Below are 17,925 nucleotides of genomic sequence, written 5' to 3' on the forward strand. Positions count from 1 at the left end.
AGCTCAACCTCCAAGAACTCTAATAACCCTCACACATTTTTCCTCAAACCAAAATTTTATGGGTTGAAATATGTTCTTCTGTATTACAACCCTGACATTGCCTTAATTGCTTTATTCCTTGTCCATGAACCGTTGCAGATTCTCACACACTGGACAGAGACTTGGATTCTTTTCACGTTAGCTTTTGCTTTCTGGCATCAGCCTTTAAATCCCAGTCTCTCTTCTATGGGAGGCTCCAAAGAAAAGCTGTCAAGAGAGCAACACAAACAATAAAATCTAATCCTCCTTCAGGTGCAGTGTGGTCTTAAGGCAGTGTTATATACAGGCTTCTTCCCTCACAAGAGCGAAGAATCGCTCCTGAGCCCTGGCATCTGCAAAACTTCACAGTCTTAGTGTTAATCAATACAAAGGCAGTGGCAACAGGTGAGATTCCAAACACTTTTTCTCTGTTAGCGCCATTATAAGAAAAACCTTCTTCTCTGTCTTCAGAAGTAAGATGTTCTTTAGATGAAAGTCACTATTTCCATAGAGTAAGGGTGGCATTAAGAACCCTTGACTACTCATAATTAGAAGTAAAAATTTGTAATAAGGCATAGCCTCAAAAGGAAAAGAAAATCGAAGAAAAATATCCCACTTAAAAAACAAAAGAAGCTTTCCATAAGGGCAAATAGAACTTAAAAATGGCTTGGATTGTCAACTACTATGTATCTTGCTTCTTCAGAAATTGAAAACCACATTACACAACACCATTATACCCTACCTAAAGCTGAGAAATCTATCTTAATGGTCCATAGCCCTAATTTATAAATCATGCATGAATCAGGCCTGCCATTTATGAAAGCTGAGAAGTTTGGAGTCATGGGATTTATTTTAACAGAGACACAAGGAAAGAAGGATTGACAATGGTTTTCAAACCTTTAAGAGGTGATGCCTTTTCTAAATAACAAAGCTTTTGACTCAAGGTGAGCCAAGGTTTTTGAAAACATTTGGTACATATCTTTTAACATCATGAACATGTACGTGAAAGGACCCGGATATGTCAATTGAGAGAAATATATGACATTACTTGATAGCTTGCAAAACACCAGTGTTTTGTATTACTACTACCAGACAAAGTAACTTTATGACACGGTTAGTTTCCAAGATGGTTGATAGAGTCTATTTCATTTGAATTGAGGGGATCTTCTAAGAGATCAAATTCTAATGTCTTTTGGAAAAACAGAAAGAAAAAGAAAGGCCCACACAAGAAAATGAAAGATCCAAGTCTTTTAAAATTTTTATGTAGATCAATTTTAGCTACTTCAAGACCTTTGTTGCTCAAGGCCCTGGCTAGGCCAGGAGTTGGCAAATATTTTCTGTAAAGACCAGATACTAAATAGTTTAGACTTTGCAGGCTATATGGTCTCTGTTGTAACTGCTCAACTCTGCTGCTACAGTGCAGAAGCAGTCATAGACATTACATAAACAAGTGAGTGTGGCTGTGTTCCAATAAAACTTTATTTTCAAATACAGGCAAAGGGCTATTGGAGCTGTGGGTCCAGGCATAGTTTTCCAGATCCACAAAATTTCTGTTCACTCTCCAAGCACCTGCCGTGCTCTGTGAGTCGACACCCGACAATCACTACTACTTCCACCTCAGCTTTCTGAAGCTTTCCAAAGCAATCTGGTCGCTTCTGATCTCTCATTAGCTCTCCATGGTAGCCTTTTGATTGTCTGTCTTCACCATTACTTAACATGCCTTGGTCTTTGGAGTCAGATAGACATGAGTTTAAATTCTAAGCTCTATCACTTACGAGCTATACTTCAGTTGCTGAGCTTCTCTATAACTCAGATTTGGCATCTGTATAATGGGGCTAATAATACTTCACAGAGCTGTTGTGAAGATTAAATGAGACAATGTATATAAGGCACATGGCACAGTTTCTCAACATACAATTAAGTGATCATTAGCTTCTTTTATTAGTATGATAGTACTATCATAGACAAGAATGGGATAGGCAATGAATAAACTGAAATTTGCTCCTGTGTGCTAGGACCTGTTCTGATTGTAGAATACATGAAAGAAAGGAGTGGTGGAACAAGAGGTACTTGTTGCTTGCTTGTCTCTTGGACAAAAAACTACATAAATTTTGATAAAATAGTATATACTATCAGTATGAATATGACATGAGGGCCTTGAAAATAATTCCACAAACAACAAAATGAAAAGTAAAAGCAACAATACCAGTAGCAACAATCTTGACCTAATAATCATAGATACCATAGATATCTAAGTAAAGATAAAAGCTCTTTAAAGACCTAGACCGATAAAGAGTCTTTGCTGACCAAATATACTGTGAATCCCCGCCTTTACTGAAAATTTCAGACTGTGAGACTTAACCCAGAAGCTTAGAACTATGGGGCCATCGCCGTCCAGATGCTATTTTTTACTTAGACCTACAATCTTTGAGTGTCCACACTGACCTCCCTCTTCACCATGTAGGCCCCTGCCAACCAGGCATTATTATTATTATTATTATTTTTGGAGACAGAGTTTCACTCTGTGACCTAGGATGGAGTGCAGTGGCGCAATCTCAGGTCACTGCAACCTCTGCCTTCCGGGTTCAAGTAATTCTCCTGCCTCAGCCTCCCGAGTAGCTGGGACTACAGGTGCCCACCACCACGCCCAGCTAATTTTTGTATTTTTTTAGTAGAGACGGGGTTTCACCATGTTGCCCAGCGTTGTCTTGAACTCCTGAGCTCAGGCAATACTTTGGCCTCCCCAAGTGCTAGGATTACAGGCATGAGCCACTGTGCCTGGCCCCAGGCACATTTCTCAGCACACCACATTCTAAGCATGGCCTCCCAAAACATGGAAATAGTGGAAATCTCTATCATTTCCCTTGAAAGTCCCACCATTTTAGTTATTGGGAGTTTGCTTATCAGAAATCTAATACATATTGACTACTAGAAACACTTTTTGGCTGGGTGTGATGGCTCACACCTGTAACCCCAGCTACTCAGAAGGCTGAGACAGGAGAATCACTGGAGCCCAGGAGTTTGAGACCACCCTGTGCAATACAGTGAGATCTCATCTCTACACAAAATTCAAAAATGTAGCCAGGTGTGGTGGCAGGTGCTTGTAATCCCAGCTACTTGGAGGCTGAGGCGGAAGGATTGCTTAAGCCCAGGAGTTTGAGGCTGCAGTGAGCCATGATCATACCACTGCACTCTAGCCTGGGTGACAGAGCAACACCCCGTATCTAAAACAAAACAAAAACAAAAAACAAACAAAAAACAGTAACAAAAACAAATGCTTTTCAGAAGATCTAGGACCTTTTCTTGGAAAATGTTCAGATTAGATAAAGGGACTTGGGTTTTAACTTAGTTTCTGCTGCTACCTGGCATATTATAAATGTGGGTGGCTTCTCTTTCCCTCGGTCTCTCTTCTCACAATAAGCAGTTTGAACTGAATACTCTCTGAAGCTCATCTAGTTTAAGCCCTAGTGGATGTATAGAATTCAGTCTCTGAGATTACATTTACAAATAGTACAACTGATCCATTAAATAAAATTAAAATCTAAAAATCTGAAATAAGGAAGCCTTTTAAAAGAAATTATTTTAAAAATGTTTATGAGATATTAAGTTATACGGTATATCTAGACTCAGTCTTTAAGATACTTTGCCTTTGGGGAGACTGTAATATTTAGAGTTTAAAAAACCCTGAGTGTGCTACTTTAAGCTCTGTGAAATAGAGCCCCAGCCTTTGTCCTGAGAGGGCCTCTTTGAATCAAAATTGACCATATTCTCACACTAATTGCCTAAGCTTCCATGATGGCTGATGTGAAATGTGTTCAAACGCCACGCAACAGCTGTGATTATTGGAAATATTTAGAGTGATGGTTTAATAGGCAAAGTTGACAAGAATCCAGTTCCATGAAGGGAACTTGAACTTTTACGTAACATGTAAGCGATACTACTGTGAGACTAAATGAAGAATGAAAAACAAATCAAAACAATTACTTGAGAAGAAAACTAACCACCATAGATTGAATGATTCCAGAGATTAACATAAAAAGGGAGGGAATCATCCAATGACCCGTTGGAAGTGAAATGGAATTACAAACTGCAGTCCTGTGAAAGAGGACTTCAAAAAACAAGATCCGGGCAGATGCTTCTTGGATAATGACCAAGTGCTGGATCTAGGCTGTTGCAAGTCTTTCCCTGCATTAAAAACAAAATAAAACAACAACAAAAAAACAAAACACACACACACAGGAAATAAGCAGACAAAAAAAGCAAATCTCATAACGAACATAAAGCCATGGGTTATTTTGCAGCATTTCTCTCCACCAAATTGTCAGATTTATACTGAAATGGAAGCCTCTATTTCTGTGCAACATGATTACTAAAGCATAGACTACTTTTCTCTCTCTCTCTCTCTTTCTCTCCTTCTCTCTCTGAGACAGGGTTTTGCTCTCACCCAGGTTGGAGGGCAGTGATGCAATCTAGGTTCACTGCAACCTCTGCTTTCCGGGCTCAAGCAATCCTCCCACCTCAGCCTCCCAAGTGGCTGAGACTACAAGCATGTGCCACCATGCCCGGCTAACTTTTATATTTTTAGTAGAGATGGGGTTTCATTGTCGCCCAGGCAGGTTGCAAACTCCTGAACTGAAACGATCCACCTGCCGTGGTCTCTCAACATGTTGGGATTACAGGTGTGAGCCACTGCTACCAGCCAAACACTACTTTCAAGGCATCCTCCTGAACTCGAAGTATCTTCCTGAATTCATCCCATAGGATTTGAGGATTAATCCTACTGTGGGTAGATTTCACAGAAGGCATGGAATAAGCAACAGAATAATCAGTCTAGTGATTAAAGTCAGGGGACCAAGTTTTCATTCCAGCTTGGGTATTGACTAGCAAGATGCCAGCCTCCTATATTCCTTAGTTTCCTCTACTACAAAATGACCTTGACTCTTCTGGCTTTAAAATCATTCACTCCCTGTGTTAACCTGGGTAAAGTTATTTAACATTTCCAAACCTACATTTTCTTATCTTTAAGTTTCTTATCGTTAAATAGTAGCAGCAATTGGTCAGGCATGGTGGCTCACGCCTGTAATCCCAGCACTTTGGGAGGCTGAGGTGGGCAGATCACAAGGTCAGGAGTTTGAGACCAGCCTGGTCAACGTGGTGAAACCTCATCTCTACTAAAAATACAAAAAATTAGCTGGGCGTGGTGGCGTGTACCTGTAGTCCCAGATACTCAAGAGGCTGAGGTAGAAGAATCACTTGAACCTGGAAGGCAGAGGTTGCAGTGAGCCAAGATCGTGCCACTGCACTCCAGCCTGGGCAACAGAGCAAGACTGTGTCTTGGAAAAAAAAAAAGAAAGAATAGCAGCAATTTAAAAGGCTTTTCTGAGGATTAGAATTAATGTACACAGGTACCTCATTCAATAAATGTGTTGAGAATCTACTATGTGCCAAACAGTAGGCTAGACTCTGGGTTATTTAATATTCTTAGGATTGTTTTTAGAATAAATTGAGATACATGAAAAGTAGTCTGGATTATACAGTGCAATGAGGCAACACCAAATAACTGAGAATCAAGAGCCGAACTGTTTTCAAGTTACCCTGGGGGTCTACTGCATGAACAAATAGGCCTGGGTTTTTCTTGTGCTCTGCAAATGCTAACTGCAGGAACAAGCCACAGCTAGTGAGTAAGCTGAGCCCATTGGCCAGTGCTCAGGCCAGCTTTGCTGTTATCTCCTGCAGTGGGTAGCTATTATTTTTGCCTGCCCAGCAGTTCTTCACCCCTTCTTCTGGAAACAGAGCTCTAATGTTTCTTTGGGGAACTCTCTGTCCCTCAGCCTCAGCCTATGTGGTTAGGGTGGACTTGACTTAACCTGCTGACTCCACGGGTGGACAGGGAAGCCGGGTCACACCAATGAGGCACTCCGTTGTCTTTTAAACATAAGGGTTGTTTTAAAAGTGAGCAAATGACCCAAACCTGGATAATCAGAATCATAAGCATCTAGGAGTAGGCCCTTCCCTAGATCTATTGTTGAAAAACTGCTCTTTTTTCTCTTGGGATTATTAAATTGGTGGAAATTAAGCCTGGAGCTGCTCACACTATCTGGGCCACAGTCTGAGGATATTTAGTCTAAGAATAGAGCTCATACACAGAACAGCAGACCTGGGGGGGGGTGGGGTAGGGGAGGGGAGAGAGGGGGAAAAAGGGGAGAGAGAGGGAGAGAGAGTGAGAGCAAGAGAGCGAGAGCAAGAGAGCGAGAGCAAGAGCTTTCTGAAGGTAGCATCTGAACACCTGACTCCATCTCTACCCGAAGCCATATACCCCTGGACTTTTCAGTTACATACACTAATCCATTATTTGCTTTTGGGGGAGTAGAGGAATGGCAAAGCAATTTGGTTGGGATTCTTTCATTTGTAAGAATCTTTCACTAGAACGAATATGTGTTAACATATCTACCGTTCATTACCTGGTACGTGACAATTCAACAACTCTTATTATGCTACTCAGGAATTTGGAGATTCAGAAAGATCTAGACATATCCCTCAGGGACACCAAAGTTTTAAAAATTCATATTTCATACCAACAAAGAGGACCCTTACATCCTGACATAAGTGCATCCAAATCTCCACAAATATTTCAAACAGCTTGCTATAGTATTCCTCCACCTTCTTTAATTCCCTGCATATTCATCTCATCACAGGTGTAATCATTTGTCTAATATCTGTCTGCTCTGCTAGATTGGAAGAGCAGGACTGGCTGGTCTAGCTCGTTCATTAGGGCCCAGCACAGTGCTTGGCAGATAGTAAGTGCCCAATAATTATTTGCCAAATTGACTCTTACAAACAACGGATTCTTGAAAACAACAAAGGTGCATATCCCTTTAGGAAGAGCCATGCCTGAATGAAGGCAGATCAGAGCAAAGCCTAGATCATGGCTAAGGGGCTACCCCTTATGCGAGAGGGGCTGCTCGCTCCACTGGAAAGGTTCTCCCGTGGCTCCAAGTGTACAAGAGCAATGGGATGGGGTAACTGGGCTTGCTCACGTCCCCGAGACCACATCTCCTCTAGGCAAACGTGGCTTCTCCCCGAGAGGGGGAACACATTCTTCTTTCTGGACCAACAGGAGCAGGTAGAGAGAACTGGGATGGGGAGTGAGGAATGAAAGAATCATCGCAAGAGAACCACATACAAAAACAAAGAGCAATATGGGGATGGGGGAATCTGAGAGATAATGAACATGTATGTATTGGATGCCTAATGTATACCAAGCTCTTTCCATGTGTCATCTCACTTCCCCTCCCAGAAAGCCTTTCCAATTTGGGAGAGGTGGGAAAACAAAGACCAGCAGAGAATAAGTGACTTGGAGAAGCTGACACAGACCCCAAGTGGCCGTCCAGGATCTGAATTCTATTCTGGCTGACTCCAAAGCCCATGCTCTTTTCATTGCCCTCTGCTGCTCCCATTTATTTTTCAGAGGTCAAAAGATTTATTTGCTTTCAGATTTTTTTTTTTTTTTTTTTTTTTTTTGCTCATAGACCCCTTATTATTGTAATAGCTGGCAATTCTGATGATCCTCAGATGTGTTTTGTGCATCAGAAAAAGGAGTTTTTTCAGGGGGAAAAAGCAGCTACCATTTGATATGAAGAAATGGCAAATGTAAATTTACTGCCAAAACATGAAGTTTAAAAGACATTCCATACGTGCGGGTGATCAAATATGCTAGTTTCAATAACACAAAGGATGCAGCCTGGAATGGGTGACTCTTAGTGATACTGCAAGCACATTAATAGGGCCATACATTCCCATTTCGAGTATCAGCACTCACCCCTCCTTTCCTACATGGATGATAAGCTGATACTCCATAAACACTGTTAAAGTTACAGTCCCATGCTATAGTACTTCACTTAACCTTAACATGATTTATGATTCTGTCAATAGGGGAGGTTGAAAACCCTGCACTGAAGCTTCAATGTGAGCTTCAGATTTAAAACAGTAATCGGGTATGTGTGTGCGTGTGTGTGTGTGTGAGAAGAGAGAGAGAGAGGCAGAAGAAACCATTCCACATAAAGAGGAGATACAAGTTCAATCTTGAATTTTTTATTCTATGCTGAAAAAAGAAAATAAATGATGAGTCTAAACAGGGAATCAACTTTGGATTAAGCTAAACCAGAAAGAACGGGGCTTATCTGATTATGCGAGGTACAGTTGAAGCCCACGATACCAGGAAGTCTTAAAATGAGGGGGTTTCTAAGAAACCTTGCTCAGAACCACTGCCTTCACTATGTATGGATATGTGGGTCTATGCCTGTGTGTGCCTGTGCGCACGCATGCACCCGTGAGGCACACAGGCCTGCGTGTGATTGAGAGGGACAGAGAGAAAGGGGCAAAGGAATTCCAAGGGAAAGCAGCTTCCTTTGTGAAGATGAGTTTAAATCCAGGTCCCCTGGGCTAATCACCCTATTCTCTTCAGCACTCACCCTGGAGGCCCTTTGCCTCTTTAAGAGATTAAGGAGCCAAGTGGTCTCACTGCTCTAACCTGTCCTCCCAGGGACAACATATTAACATGATTCCACTACGGAAGAGCTCTCTTTAGAAGTTTGCTGCAGGGATGACAAATTAACCCAGCAGGGTGTCCCACACATCTATCACAGTACAAATTATTAGTGTAATAGAGCTTTTAGTTGTGCATTTATCTAGTAATTATTGAACGTTACACAAACCCAAGCTGAGCAGCCATGGCCCTTTATGAGGGTGGCTCAGTGGGTGGCCTTACAGTTAATTTAGGATAGTTCTCCACTAGGCAGTTCACTTGCAGACAAATTAGCTAAACAGCCTTCTCCTTTAAATATTTTCCATGTCACAGTGAAACTCTTTACAATACAATAAAGGTACAGTTTTAATTACACGCTTCCTGACTTTTGTTTAGTTGTAGTTTTAAAACATTTGTTGGCACTCTTTTTTCCTTTGGCTGGGCAGTAATAGCTGCTTCTAAGTATCTGGCTAATGAATTTAATAATTTCCTGAACTGGGACTTAAAGGACCTTTGCAAAAAAAAAAAAAAAAAAAAGAAAAAAAAAAAAGAAAAAAAGAAAAAGCTGCTTTTCTTCTTTAGTGTCCTGCGACTTCAAATCCCATCCACAACACTGCCCTTTAGGCTAGGCACTGGCACTTGAACTAACCCTGAACGAGGCTCACAGGCTCTCTTGCTTTTCTGTTCCATGCTCCTCAAAGGTGGTACTTGTTAGGTCTACGAGGCCTGCGTTTGAAAATCATTCTGGCAATTCTTCTTGGAGAAAGGCAACGTAATGTTTTCTCAAGTGACATACTCCAATAATAAATAAACACCGTGCGTCTGTTGGCAGATTATTTCAGCGCCTTGTTAGCAACAGGTACCTAATTGCTTCTCATTTTCCCGAGATGATTCAATTGCACTAAACCAGGAGAGACAAATTAGATTCAGTGGATCACCAGCATGTTCTACAACTAAGTGAAAAGCGTTCCTAAGAGGCAAAGAAGTTTGTGGATATGACAGGAGAAAGATGAACAAACCTAGCACTTGGGGGCCTAGGCCAGGGGAGGGGGTGCCACAATTACAGTAGTGGTGAAACGTCAGGGGACGTTCCTTCTGGAGGGACCTTAGTTTGGAGAGAAAAACTTATAATGCCACAGCAAAAATTCTACAAATGGAGGACCAAACAATTTTGAGCTCATTTCTCTTAAGGTCTATCCAGGTAGATCTTAATTAAAACTAAACTTGCATTAGGCTGGGCATGGCGGCACACGTCTGCCAGAATCAAGGCAATTTCACTTCTAAACTGCCTTCGCATGTGTGTGTGTGTGTGTGTTTGATTCACAAAGAAGTGGGGTTTAACCTTGTGCTCGCATTTTGTATGTCTTGAATCCTCAGTACCTAGTTATCTAAGGGCATGACTTATTTGCTGTTGTAAGCCCAGCACTTTGGAAGGCGAAGGCAGGAGGATTGCTTGAGCCCAGGAGTTCGAAACCCGCCTAGGTAACATAGTGAGACCCTGTCTCTACAAAAAAAAATTTAAAAATTAGCTAGGCATAGTGGCATGCGCCTGTAGTCCCAGCTACTTGGAATGCTGAGGCAGAAGGATCCCTGGAGCCTAGGAGGTCGAGGCTGCAGTGAGCCGTGATCAAGTCACTGCACTCTAGCTTGGGTGTCAGAGAGAGACCCTGTCTCAAAACAAACAAACAAACAAATCAAATATATACTGAGCACTTAAACATGCTATGCCTCTTTCTATGTGCTGCTGAGTACATGCATTTGAATACTGTATTACTACACAGTGGAGAAGGAAAGAACTTCCTATTATTCTCAAACTTTCTCTGTTCCTTCAATCAAATCCATGCATTCACTCATTTATTTGACAATTATTTATTGAGTGCTTTCTTTATGCCGGGCAAAAGGCGGAGGGATTCAGAGATAAATGATAAAGATGTGGTCCTTGCCCCAATAGGCCCTGCCATCTACTGATGACTGTCACCCTGCTATTTTACCTCTCCTTCCCTGCTCCTCTATTGTTATCTCTGCATATTATGAATCCACACTCCTCTAACCTTCCTTGGTGACCCCAACTTCCTGAAAGGTAATCTTAATTCTCATAATTCTCTGCGGTATATTTTTCTTGGCCAAACTGGGAGATATTGTTAACTTCAGACCCTCAGATGTTTCATCACTGAGAGCAAGATCCCTGTTTGGGTCAGGAGGATCATGGACTCAGAGAGGTTTATAGTGCATATAAACTTCTGACTACCTCTCCAAACAGAAACTGGAATGATTCTTTGAAAGCTGCACAATAAATCTTTGGTTTATATGGTGATTGCTTTAGTGTATCTTAGGCGTATTTTCGGAATAAAGGCAATTTTACTTCTAAACTCTCATTGTGTATTTTTTTTTTTGACTCATAAAGAGGTGGGGGTTTAACGTCATGTTTGCCTTTTGTATCCCTGAATTCTTCGGTACTTAGCTATCTAAGAGCATGATTTATTTGCTGTTGATCTGTTTTGCACGCCTGTAATATGAAGGCAAACTGTTTGACAATAGGGGTTAGGTCTTCTGCTTGTCTGGACTTGTGTAGTGCCAGATGCCCCTGTAGTTGTCCACAAGGATGTCCTTCCCCTCATTTTCTATTGCACCCTGTGCTTCTAGCACAGTAATGCAACTGCTGGTTTCCTTGTCCTCTCGTCCTCCAGGAGGCAAGCACTCTAAGGACGGAATCCATGCTTCTCTTATTCACTCTACTACTAGAGCACCTTGTACACTGTAAGAATTTGATAAACATTTGTGGAAAAAAATGAATGGGTCCCCAGATAGTAATGGGTATCTGCAAGCTAATACAATATTGAAAAAAGCCAAATTGACCTCAAAAAGTGTCTCTGAAGTGGCGTGCACCTAAGAGAAACCCTGAATTTACCAGTAGCAAGGACTTATGGACTAATAAAAAAGGCTAAATGATTTGTTTATGGCTGCTATTAAAAAAAAACTCAGTGTGATGGCACAGGTTATGTTATGATTATCAAAAGATCTAAATGGATATGTTATGACTTTGACTCATAAAAAATGTGAAAACAAAGTAATTGTTTAAATAAATGCAGTTAATTTCTCCCAGTGGGGGAGAAAAAGGTAGAAACTACTGATATGGCAAAAAAGGCACTGAACTGGAGACTTGATTTCTGGTCTTGGTTCTGGGTACCTCAGATTTCTCATCTGTAAAAATAATGGGGAATATGTTGCTAACTGTCAACCAGCATATTTATCCACTATTTACCCACTGATAAAACCTTAATTTGATACAGAGCAGCCATATGCTCAGCTAAAAATTTAGAGTTTCCAGCCTCCCTTGCAGCTACAGGTGATCATCGGACATAGTCTTACTGTGCTGTAGAAGATCCTATGAAAAAGTGGCAGGATAAGCTGACAGGTCCTTTTTGCCTTCACCTTTTCTCTTCTTTCTGCTTGGCATGCAGACATAAGGCAAGAGTGCAGCGCCCATGCTGTGACCTCATAAAAAAACAACCCACTGAAACATGGCTAGGAGAAGAAATCTCAATCCCTGATGGCACTGCAAGTGCCACCCTAACAGCCTTGAATCATCTACTTGCTTTTTTTGTTTTTGTTTTTGTTTTTTTGAGACAGGGTCTTTCTCTGCTGCCCAGGCTGGAGTGCCGTCATAGCTCACTGCAGCCTCAAATTCCTGGGCTCAAGCAATCCTCGCACCTCAGCCTCCTGAGTATCTAGGCCCACAGGACTTATCACTGTGCTCTCCTAATTTAAAAAAATTTTTGTAGCGATAGGGTCTTGCTGTGTTGCCCAGGTTGGTCTCAAACCCCTGGCCTCAAGTGCTTCCTGCCTCAGCCTCCCGAAGTGCTGGGATTTCAAGTGTGAGTCACCATACCTAGCCACATTCTTGTTTTTCTATGAGAAAAATGTGACTCCTTATTTTCTTAAGCCATTGTTCACTCAGATATACTGTTACTTTCAGCCAAAAACAATCTTTGCTGAGACTGGGAACACATTATACCAAAAGATTCCCAGACCATAACTCTTTCAATTACTTTCAATTGTGCCGCCCAATGTGGATCGTGTAGGCTGCTCCCTGTTCCTAAATCTCTAAGGCACAGAATTGCTTTACTTAGTGCAGAGTATTTAAATAAACTACCATTCATTATCTTCTTAATCTTCAAAATAGCAAAGATTTTAATCAAAAAGGTAAGTTTTAAGAAGATCTAAACTTTCAAGAAACTTTAAGATGTAACTGATGGTTACTCCAAATAATTCTCTAAGAAGTTAGCCCCTTCAGATCATCAACCAGGCAAACTTACAATTCTTGAAAAGGCAAAAGGACGAAGAAAGATTTCTTTTTTCAATTATCATGAATAAGACAAATAGTCATGAGTAAATACTTTACTATGGTTACAATTTTAAGTCATGGTAAAAGAAAGTCTTTGAAAGCCCAATCTTTCAGCTTAAAGTGCACAGTGATTATACTAATGTATAACGATGTACAAATGCCTGTACTGAAATGTAATATCTTCCCCCTACCGATAGGATATTCCCAAATAACCTCTTTACCTAATTCTCACCACACAGAAAAACAGGTGGCAAAGTATTATCCCCATGCTACAGATGGCCAAACTGAGGCCACAAGGTTAAGTGATTTAACAAAGCCACAAAGAAAGCCAATATCAGAGAGGGGATTCATTTTAAGAAACCACACGCCTCTACCTTTATACTGTAAATAGGGAAGTGGTTAGAACAACCTAAAGAAAGCCCATAGCTCTTAATAGCAAAGCTTTACTTAGAGAATTTTGCATAGGTTTTCTTTGGATGCAACGCCATGGTTCTTCCACATCCTGGACATTTCTTACAAGGAAGTACTGCATGAACTATCACACATTTATCACCCTTGGCTCTTCTGAAGAAATGAAAATTCATCAGGGTCAGAGAGAGGATAAATGTCTCCTGTGTGCATTTATATGCATTTTGATTACTTTTATTCATTCAAACAATATTTGAGCATAAAACCCACTGTGTGACGCACAACAAAGATAGTGAAATGTCTAAGTTAGAGATCCTTCCCTTTGGAGATTCTCCTCTAGGAAACATGTATATTAACTAACAAGGCCAGATGAGGTTGGTGGAGTCAATGTGCAGACACAAAAGGCAGCAGGAGCTTAAGCAGTGTGAGATGATGGCAAGCTGGGTGGAGAGGAGGTTTCACTTTGAAAGTAGTGCTTGAGCTGATCTGGGGGGATGGGCAGAATATTGCTGGGCGAAGGCAATAGGGACAGCATGATATTTTCAAAGCCTGGGTGAAAAAGGATTATTTAATTGTATGACCTGTGTGCATACTGTACTTCCAGGCACTGTGAAAATGACTACAAATACATGATTTCCTTTGCTCCTAACATAATACAATTCTTTTGAGTTAGAGATGATGATCTCCAACTTAGAGATGAGAAACGTTTGGTTCAGGGAGAAAAGCAATGTGCCAAGTAGTGGACAGAGATTCAGACAGCAGCCTATCTGACCCCCTGAAATTTTGTGCTTAACCACTGCCATAGGCTGAATGTTTGTGGCCCTCTGGGATCCATATCTTGAAATCCTCACCCCCATTGTGATGGTAACAGGTAGCAGTGCCTTTGGGAGGTGATCAGGTCACAGGGTAGGGCCCTCATGAATACGATTAGTGCCTTTATGAAAGAGACCCTAGAGAGCACCCCCGCCCCTTCTGCCGTGTGAGGACACAGCAAGAAGTGGGCCCTCACCAGACACAGAAGCTGCCAGAGCCTTGATCTTGGACTTCCGGTCTCCAGAACTGTGAGTGATAAATTTCTGTGGTTTATAGGCCACCCAGTCCATGGTGTTCTGTTCTGGCAGTCAAAACAGATAAAGACAACTGCTGTGCTATGCTACCTCCCTTCAACGCCCTGTGTTTCTCCCTTCGCTTTGCAATCTTGAGAGAGGTTTTCTTTGTAAAAGGTGGCCATGAAATTTCCAAATGTAGCTTATGTTTGCAGCCAAAAGTAAGGCCCTTGGGTTTTTAGTGAGGTGACCTTGATTTGCTGTAGCTCTGTAAAACCTCACCTCCATTCTGAGCGTGGATGTGTGTTGGACAGTTATTGCTTACTCACTGGTGCTAGTCTCGTTGAGGCATTCCTGTGAGAAATGCTAGGGAAGGCAGCAGAAGCCTTGCAACCTAGTGCTAACCACAGAGCGGTCAATGGCCTCCCTGATCCCTGCCCCATGCCCTGGGGACCTGATAAAGGACATTCTTTCCTTTTCTTTAAGACCCTTTTAAAGTTTGATTCTCTGGATTCTCTAATAATTTACTATTTTGTGTCGTGGCAACTTTGCACAATAAAAGGAGTGTCAGAGGTTGAAACCTCCTTTATGTGCACATGTTGACATCGATTCCACACTGACTCTTGGCAGCTATACTCTTGCTCCTCAATTTTGGCCTCATCTTCCTAAAACACCAAGTCTTACTCCCAAATGTGATATCATTCCAAGCATTAGCTTTCCAACTAGTTCAGAGAAAAATGAAGGAAATTACAGTACCCATAGCAAATACGCCTTAAATAATGAGGCTGAATTCCAACCTTTTAAAAATATCTTAGCCAGAAAAATGTCTTATGTTAGCCTATCTCAATTCTTATGATTCTTACCACAAAGAGGCAACTGAAGTTTCATCTCAACTACTCCAATTCCCTTCACCAGACCACTAAGCGGGGTGGGGCACGGTAAGAACGGGTACCTGAGTAGACTTTCCAGAAAGGAGAGCTGAGGATGCTGGGAGCCATCTTGAATTCTGGTGAAAACAAAGAATCTTTGGTATTCCATACTTCTTACACTAGGCATCTTTCTCTTTTCCTCAAACACAATTTTATGAATGAATATGATTAGACTGGAACTTGTTATGCTGTGAGCTAAGGAGGTTCATCCTGGTTCAACCCAGCGTGGGTCATTTTAGAAAACGTGCTTAGTCATCTAGCATGAAGAAGCTCTCAACCTGTACCCGTGGGGAAGTGCTCATGACAATAATTTCTAGAACTACAGTTTTAAGGCAAGACACACATTAGACACTCTTAACATTTACTGACTAATGATAATATATACAGATTGCCTTATGGAATCTCCACAAATACTGTTTTATTGTTGTTTCTGTATAAGAATACAAGATTGGGAGGAAAGGGTCATTTATTATTAGTATTGTGCCCATTGTATTGATGAGGACATTGAAAAACACAGAAGGTGAGTGGGAAGGAAAAGAGGGAGGCTACCCAGCTCTCCTGATTGCTGGCGTACTGTTCTTCTCAGTTCTTACTAACTTACTACACCACGAATCTTTCCTTTCCTTAGGATGGTCCTCCATTTATCTAAGCATCTTTTAAGTTTTGACTTCAACGTTATTTATACTTTGAAGTCTCTCTTTTTTTTTTTTTTGAGATGGAGTCTCACTCTGTTGCCCAGGCTGGAGTGCAGTGGCACCATCTTGGCTCACTGCAGCCTCCGCCTCCTGGGTTCAAGCAATTCTCCTGCCTCAGCCTCACAGGTAGCTGGGATTTACAGGCGTGTGCCACCACACCCGGCTAATTTTTTTGTATTTTCAGTACAGATGGGGTTTCATCGTGTTGGCCAGGCTGGTCTCAAACTCCTGACCTCAAGTGATCTGCCTGCCTCGACCTCCCAAAGTGCTGGGATTAGAGGTGTGGGACACCGCATCCGGCCTGAAGTCACTTTATTTGATACAAAGTGATAAGTAATAGTACATTCCACATCAGGTTTTTGTGTGTGTGTGTGTTTTTTTTTTTTTTTTTTTTTTTTTTTTGAGACAGGGTCTGCTATGTTGCGCAGGCTGGAGTGCAGTGGTGCGATCTTGGCTCGTGGAACCTCTGCTTTCTGGGTGCGAGCAATCCTCCCATCGCAGCCTCTTGAGTAGCTGGGACTAAGGCACTCGCTACCATGCTCAGCTAATTTTTGTATTTTTTTCTAGACAGTGTTTTGCCATGTTGCCCAGGCTGACCTTGAATTCCTGAGTTCAAGTGATCTGCCTGCCTTGGCCTCAGAAAGTGCTAGGATTACAGGTGTGAGCCACCGTGCCTGGCCCATCATCTTTTACTTGCTTATTTTCTTGTGTGCCTCTCTTCTGTGGTAGATAACATGCTCTGTGAGGACAGGAACCATTGGTCCCAGTGTCTAGAGTCACTCAGTAAATCCTTGTTTAAAGAGTGAATGAACCTCCATGGTCACCCCAACACTGAGCTCCTGCAGGAACTTTTACCATTCAGTTAGCATTTAGAATATGTGAACTTGACCCCAAACAGATGAAAAGTGACACATGCCTCATCTCCTTCTGGCCATAAATATTCTGACTAAAAGGGTTTCATATCTCTGATCCCCCACTACAGTTTATATGCTCAATGAGTGTTAACTATGAGGATAACATTTTAATACTATTTAATAAGCCTCATTCTGGGACCTTATAATTCAATTCTGATGCAGGTTTTCAAATTATATATCGATAGTAAGCCTCTCTGATTATACCACACATATACACAAATGAAAGAAGGGATCTTGAGAAAGTTCTTTTTTTTTTTTTTTTTTTTTGAGGTGGAGTCTCGCTCTGTCGCCCGGACTGGAGTGCAGTGGCCAGATCTCAGCTCACTGCAAGCTCCGCCTCCCGGGTTTACGCCATTCTCCTGCCTCAGCCTCCCGAGTAGCTGGGTCTACAGGCGCCCGCCACCTCGCCCGGCTAGTTTTTTTTTGTATTTTTAGTAGAGACGGGGTTTCACCGTGTTAGCCAGGATGGTCTCCATCTCCTGACCTCGTGATCCACCCGTCTCGACCTCTCAAAGTGCTGGGATTACAGGCTTGAGCCACCGCGCCCGGCCGAGAAAGTCCTACCAATGATCACAAGATGTTTAAAGATGAAGCAAGTAAGTTTCATAATTATGGATAAAGAAATTGCTTCCCACAGTAGTCAAAATGCTTACTTTCTTCAATATGACTTCCATGTGTGCACCGGACAGTCATCTTACCCGCCACATTTCCCTGATCTGCACACACAGCATATTCATAAAGGGATTCAGATTTGTGGGACTAACATTGAGATTAATGCAAGAAACATCAGTTTCCCCAGGTATATGTCAAAGCAGACAAGAGATCATAACTTTCTAGGACGTTTTATGATTGCAGCTGGTAGACCACAGATCTACCTAAAAGAAAATCTGATAAAGGAAAGCAAACGTGGTTACAATTATTCATACTCCTACCGTGGGAGTTTCATAAACAAAATAATAAATATTTTTATCTTGCAATGAGATCAAGTTAAGTGATTTGCTGACATTCTCTTGAGGCTTAAGGCTTGTCTTTAATGCGAAATACAA

General features: G+C 41.6%; 1 protein-coding gene across 4 annotated transcripts in view; it reads right to left on the minus strand.

The window, feature by feature from the left end:
• Positions 1-17,925, minus strand: part of NFIA (nuclear factor I A) — a 382,411-nt gene that overhangs the window by 64,135 nt on the left and 300,351 nt on the right. The window lies entirely within an intron of this gene.

The sequence above is a fragment of the Rhinopithecus roxellana genome, chromosome 12 (genome assembly GCF_007565055.1).
Source record: "Rhinopithecus roxellana isolate Shanxi Qingling chromosome 12, ASM756505v1, whole genome shotgun sequence".
NCBI classification, from domain to species: Eukaryota; Metazoa; Chordata; class Mammalia; order Primates; family Cercopithecidae; genus Rhinopithecus; species Rhinopithecus roxellana.